Source organism: Ceratotherium simum, chromosome 4, assembly GCF_057802395.1.
Source record: "Ceratotherium simum simum isolate JZ-2026a chromosome 4, ASM5780239v1, whole genome shotgun sequence".
NCBI classification, from domain to species: domain Eukaryota; kingdom Metazoa; phylum Chordata; class Mammalia; order Perissodactyla; family Rhinocerotidae; genus Ceratotherium; species Ceratotherium simum.
In genome coordinates this window covers 36,526,498-36,533,551 of record NC_141903.1, presented here as the reverse complement: position 1 = coordinate 36,533,551, position 7,054 = coordinate 36,526,498, and the positions used below count along the sequence as shown (strand labels likewise).

At 46.5% G+C, this 7,054-nt stretch overlaps 1 pseudogene; it reads right to left on the bottom strand.

The window, feature by feature from the left end:
- Positions 1–3,634: 3,634 nt before the first annotated feature.
- Positions 3,635–7,044, bottom strand: LOC101399251 (persulfide dioxygenase ETHE1, mitochondrial pseudogene; annotated as a pseudogene).
- Between the last annotated feature and the right edge of the window lie 10 nt (positions 7,045–7,054).

Sequence of the window (7,054 nt, the reverse complement as noted above, 5' to 3'; positions counted from 1 at the left end):
TGGCCGCCCCTGGGAGCCTCACCACCGTCGCCCACCAATGAGAATGCGACGCCACAGAGCACCCTGGCAACGTGGGGCGGGGACTTCCTTTGTTAGCGGCGATGGGGCCCGCCTCTTAAAGGAGCCGCCGGGGCCAGGGGAACCTCTCATAACCCTTAGGGCTTTAAGTCCAAAGGAAATTTGCCCATCTGTTTTATCTTGTGTTTCTCACTTAGTCCTGCGGAGCAGGCAGAGCCCGGCTTATACTTCCTTTAAGGCCCAGTGAACAGGCAACACTCAGACACCAGCCCTCAGCCTTCTCCCAGGGCTTGTTAACATGCAAGACCGTGAAGCAAGAGTCACCTAAAGCAACCTCTGCGTCTTGAGCTTCACATGCCTCTTTCTCCCACCCTAATCTCTAAATTTCCCCCAGAGTATGAGAATCTAGCCTCCTGTGATCTCTCTTCCTCCTAGGGACACACTTAGTACTTAGGGGACCTGAGCCTAAGCAATGAAGGACAGCTCAAGAACAGAAAAGGGGAGTGGCCTTACCCAAAATAAGAGTTCTCATACTCTTATGTACCAGGCTCTGAGCAGCCACACTGGAACCATGTGCGACCACGTCAAGGTGCTGGGAAGGGCCCTGAAGAGCCTGAAGTCATTAGGGAACTGAAGTGGGGCATGAAGGAGACTTCTAAAACGGAAGTAGGGAAGGATAAGGTGATTACACGTCTTCACCAAATCCCCATTGAGGGCTTTTTTCTGAAACCCTAATAAGATTAAGCTTGGGGAAAATCAGAGCTAAAATTTACTGTTTTGTGGTACCATTATGCCTTGTTAGTATTATTTCATGTGATCCTCATAATAACCTTGGGAAGTAGGTTTTAATGTCCCCATTTTACAGATGAGGAAATGCAGGTTCTGTGAGAATGAATAACTTGCCCAGGGTCACCCAAGCTAGTAAGACTTGGAACAGAGTTTTGATGTGGGCAGTTGGATTTCAGAGTCCATGTTCTTAACCATGATGCTGTGCTGCATCTGTGTTGAATATAACGATACTCAACTTATGATATTTGATACTCCCAAGCAGGAAATGGCTATATAAAGAAGGAATTTGGAAAAAATGTTATCAGTGACCAGAAAGGGAAGGTGAAAGTACAGGTAAGCCTCCCACACTGCTCCCCAAAGCTCCCTAGGGGCCTCTTTTTGGGATGGATGTTGTGGCCTGACAAACATGGCCATTCCTGTGAGTCTCCCAGTGATAGCCCTTGTTTTTTCTTTCCTTGTTTCTTGTGTCTATTCTCATGCCCTTGAGGGCAAGGCCATTTCTATTGACTAACCTTAAGGGCCTAGAGCAGTACAGTCCAATAGAACTTCTGTGATGGAAATGTTCTACATGTGCACTGTCCAATACTGCAGCTACTAGCCACAGGTGGCTATTCAGCACTTGAAATGTGGCTCATGGGACTGAGGAGTTGCTTTTTAAATTTTTAAAAATTTTAATTAGTTAATATTTAAATTTAAATAGCCATATGTGGCTAGTGGCTACTCTGTTGGACAATGTGGGTCTAGAGGGTGTTGTGTAGGTTGTGTGCCTCAGCACAGAGCCTTCTTGGAACTTTGTCTATCAAATGTGAATGTTCACCTGAATCACCCTGGACAAAGGCACACATTCCTCTAGGGCAGTGATCCCTGAATCTTCTTCTTGAACTTTGTCCTCTCTCAAGGGTCTTTCATGAGGTGCGGCTTGATATCATATATATAATTATATCCCTTGCCACTCAAAGTTCACCTCCACCAGCTGGAACAGGATGCCCTCCACCTTTAGGACAAAACCCTGGAGTGCAGTGGGCTCCAGTAGCCAGTTCCCTGGGGACGGGAGGTTATAAGAAAGAGAGAACCCTGGATCCAGGTCTGCACCCTGTATACCAGCACAAACATGAGGGGTGGTCACCCTGGTTAAGGACTGCCACAGACTCCCACTCTGTGAGTCAACAAACACTATGGGCTTCCGGCCAGCAGGGGCCTAGTGAGGCTCAGAATGACATGTCATCACAAATAGCTCTGTATTCCTGCCCCAGGAGGGCTGCCTTTCTGCACAGAGGTGTCATCCTGGTTGATGTTGCAGTTATCTATTGCCGTGTAACAAACAATCCAAAATTTATAGCTTAAAAAAAATCATTTTGCTCAGGAGTCTTCAATATAGGCAGGGTTCAATAGTGAAAGCTCATCTCTGCTCCATGAAGTATCAGCTGGGATGGTTGAGGTGTGGGGTTGGAGGGGAGGCTAGAAGTTTCGCTTCCTAGATGGCTTACTCACATAACTGGCAAGTTGGTGCTGTCAGCTGGGAGCTCATCTGAGGCTGAGGACCAAGGGTCTTGTTCCTCTCCATGGGCTCCTTGGGCTTTCTCCCAGCATGGTGATTGGGTTCAAAAGAAAGCATCCCAAGTGATAAGAAATGGAAGATGCCAGTTTCTTAAGACCTAGGCCTAAAAATTGGCAGAGTGTCATTTCTGCTGTATTCTATTGGTCAGGGGAGCCAGAGTCCAGATTCAAGGAGAGGGGACACATTCCACCTTTTGATGGGAATAGTTTCAAAGAATTTGGGCTGCACTTCCAGAGAAAGTCCTGACAGATGACATGTCATTCCCTTCAAGGTTCAGCTCAGATAAAACCAGACTGGAACTCAGTCTAGTAGGGGACACAGACAATAATCAAACACCCAAATAAATCCTAAATTAAGTCATTATTAAAATAAATAGCACTATAGCTATGACCAGTGCTAAGAAAAAGAGGAATGAGAGTAAAGGGAGATTTAGCCCAGTCTGGGGTGTCAGGGAAGGCTTCTGTGAGGAAGTGATGTCTGAGCTGAAACCTATTAAGATAACCAGGAGACACTTAGCAAAGGGGGTAGGGGCAGGTGAGGGGGAAAATGTTCCAGAAAGAGGAACAGTATACACAAAGTCCCTAGGGGGAAAAGGGGTTGGCAGAGCGTAGTAATTAAAAGGCTAGCATGGGGGCCAGCTCCGTGCCTGGTGGTGAAGTTCGGTGTACTCTGCCTCGGCAGCCCAGGTTCATGGGCCTGGATCCCAGGCGTGGACCTACACCACTCGTCGGCCATGCTGTGGGGGTGACCCACATACAAAATAGAGGAAGACTGGCACAGGTATTAGCTCGGGGCCAATCTTCCTCAGGAAAAAAAAAAAAAGGCTAGTATGGAAGAAAAGAAAAAGATGTGCAGGGCAAGCAGGGGTAGAGACCAGAAATGTGGTAGAGTCTTGTTAAGCAACAGGCCATGCTAAAGACTGATGTTTTTATTCTGGGGACAAAAGAAGCTATTGAAATATTTTAAGCAGTAGGGTGACATGATATAATTTATGCTTTGAAAAGATCTCTCTAGTTGCAGTGAAGTGTACAGATTGGAGGGGACCCTGAGTAGATGCACAGAGACTGCTTACACTTAGCAGGCTTCTGTAGTAGTTTTTGTCAGAGAAAGTGGATGGTAGTTTGTGAGTCAGATGGTGTCAGAGATGAAGAGAAAAGATGGATTTAGGATGTTCTGGAGGTAAAATTGATAGGCGGTAATGAGGGGATAAGAGAAAAAGGGAGTCAAGGTGTTTTGGTTGTCTACTGCTGCAAACAAACTACCACAAAATGTAATGGCTTAAAACAGCAACCATTTTATTATTTGCTCACAATTCTGCAGTTTGAACAGGGATTGGTGGGGCAGCTCATTTCTGCTCTGACCATCAGCTGGGGTGGCACAAACATCTTGGCTTGGTTTATATGTCTGGGTTCTAAGTTCTTGTGGCCAGCTCAGTTGTTTGGTTCTCCATGTGGTTAGCTTAGTGGTCTCAGGGTGCTTGGACTTACATGGCAGCGTCCTCCCCTAAGTGCAAAAATGGAAGCTGCTAGCTTTGCCACATTCTATTGGTTAAAGATCAAAAACAAGCCCAGATCAGAAAGGGGACTACATGAGGGCACGAATATTAGGTGTAGTCCATTGAGGGACACCAAATTAAGTCTACCACACAAAGTTTCCTGGGTTTCTGGCTTTTGTACTTGGATGGATGGTGGTGCTATTCATGGAACTGGAAGCACCCAAACAGTGTTGCTTCTATCTCCATTAAAAAAAAAAAAAACTTGAGCCAGTCCTGATGGCCTAGTGGTTAAAGTTCAACGCTGTCACCACTTCGGCGCCCCAGGTTCGTTTCCCAGTCGCAGAACCATACCACTCATCTGTCAGTTGCCATGCTGTGGCGGTGGCTCACATAGAAGAACTAGAAGGACTTACAACTAGGATATACAGCCATACACTAGGGCTTTGGGGAGGGGGAAAAAAAGAGGAAGACTGGCAACAGATGTTAGCTTAGGGTGAATCTTTCCCTGCCAAAAAAAAAAAAAAATCCCTGCACTCTGTATGAAGGGTGATTATGTTTCAATTTCTCTTTTCTTCAGAATTGCTTTCACTGATACCTCATACTGGATTAATCCCTTTGTTATAGATTCCCAGAGTTCCCTTGGTCTCTCCTTTGACATTTATCCCACTGGGGAACATTGTCTAAAGTTAACTTCCCCATTAGCTGTGAGCTCCAGGAACCTTAGGCTGGGTCTCATTTGTTCCCTGACCTCCATCCCAAAAGCCCAGCCCACCTGGCACATAGTAAGTTCTCCATCTTTGCTGAATTGAATCTCATCTCAATCTTTCTTCAAATGAAAGGTATTATTATGACCATGTACTGTATTTTTTTTTTTTTGGAGCAAAAAAAAAAAAAAAAAGATTTTTATTTAAGAAGTTCGAGGGGCTGGTGAGGGAGGGGAAGAGGAGAGAGGCTCCAGTGATGAAACCTCTCCCCGCACCCCACCTAGTGCATTCTTAATCGATATGAGCACCAACAGAGACCTGGTCAGGAAGGGGGTGTCTGGACCCCACAGCGCAGGTTAGCTGGAACAGCAACGTCTATCTGCTCAGGCTTGGGCAAGTTCAGGTTGTCCATGACTTTGACAAACTCCTCACAGCTGAGGGTGAGCCGAGGGTTCAGAGTCCGCTCCTCCTCCACAGTGGACACTGTGAGCCCATGGTAATCATGAGCAGGGTAGACCAGACAGTCTCCTGGAAGCGTGAAGATCTTTTCGTGAACCGAGTGGTACAAGGTCTTAGCACAGCCTTGCTGGAAGTCTGTCCGCCCACACCCTCGGATGAGCAGGGCGTCTCCAGTGAAGGCCATGCTGTGGTCATTCAGGACGAAGGTGACACAGCCCGGGGTGTGGCCAGGGCTGGCCCGGGTCTCCACGGCGAAGCGCCCGAAGCGGATGGAGTCTCCATCCTCAATGTGCACGTCAGCCTGGGCCCCACTAAGGCGGGAGATGACAGACTGGCAGCCGGGGAGTAGGGATCGCAGCAACCCCGAGCCCGTAATGTGGTCCGCGTGGCAGTGAGTATTCACAGCATACAGCAGCCGCAGCCCCAGTTCCTTGACCAACTGGGCATCCCGAGGCGCTGTCTCCAGAACAGGGTCGATGAGAATGGCCTCTCGGGACTCTCTGTCACCGAGGAGGTACGTGTAGGTGCAGCTCTTGGGCTCAAACATCAGCCGCAGGAGGAGGGGGGCTCCAGACCCGCTGTGCCGGCTGAGCCGGCGCCCGGCGACCCTCAGCACCGTCCCGGCCATCCATGTACTGTATTTTTAAACGAAGACTTTCCTAAATATGGGCAATTAGGAACAAAGCCAGCAAGGAACTTGGGATAACACATGATTTTCAGATGCTAAGTAGAGTTGATCTGTATATTGGCTCTAATATGCTGCAGCTGCTATTATTTGATAGAAAATAAATATGGAATTGGTGATACCACCAATGCTGTCTATTGTTCTAGAAACCAATAATTCCGCTGATGGATGAGGGAAGACTGGAGCAGAGGTCAATACCTTCTCTAGTCCTAAGTGGCTCCAAAGGAGTCAGGCAATATGCAGTGCCCAAGGGTGCCATGGACAAAGGTAAAAGAACAAAGGAAAAATAAAAAGCCATTCTTTTTATACAAAATCGTTTAATTTCCTTCTCTGTTAAAATACACTCAATCCAGATGCAGTGGATCAGGTGACCAGATTTTCAGGATTCATACTCCACCAGGAGTTGATTCCATTTGTGTAAAACCTGGCTCTGGTCAGAGAACATTCACATCTTTAATTCTAAATACTGAGTGTGATGCAAATCATGTAATCAATATCTAACACATGGGTATATAGTTACTTGGTGGTCACTGCACGAGGTATCAATGATGGCAAGCTCAAAAAATAAGCTGTGTAGTAACTTGGCCCTTTCCAAAAATACACATAGTAGGACACTAAGCTTACATCTTAAATAAATCCAAAATAAATACTAATTAAGTGCCAGTTCCTGTGAGGAAGAGTGCATGCAGAGACAATGAACTTGTGTGTGTGGCCACTTGTAACAGAAAGCTTCTGGAATCCAACAGTGCCTCCTCACAAAGCCAGTCCTGAGTGTGAGGACGAAAATGAGAATAACACATAGCTTGGCCAGGCTGCTGGATTCCATGTTCCAGTGGGGTTTGGAGTTCAGTGTTAATTTCTAATAGTTTCCAACAGAAAGCATAGCAATGGCATTTTCTTATTGGTCACTTCTCCCAAGCTGTTAAGCCTGATCAAGGAAGTTCAGAAGTTTTCTGGTTTGAGCAGATGAACCCCAATGTTACTAATCTGGGGACACAGATTCCTTCAAGCTGCAGTGTTGTTTGTGGTGAGAAGGATTTTCATCTTCCCCTCCTCACTGCTGATCATGCAGTGCACAGAGCACTTTCCTTCTAATGAATGCGAGCTTAGTTTCTGCTTGAGCCTCAAGCCCTAGTTCTTAGCCCCACTCCTATCACACGTCTCCAATCTGCATTAATGCTCACAGAAATGGTCTAGAGCTGCACGCCAAGTCTGACAGCAAGAATAAGCCTTACCTAAAGAGTTTATATATGGTCAGGAAACCCTCCAAAGAATGTAGCCAAGAGGAAAACGCTTATTTTACCACCATGCAGACAATCCATCTAAAATATAACCCAGGAAATTAT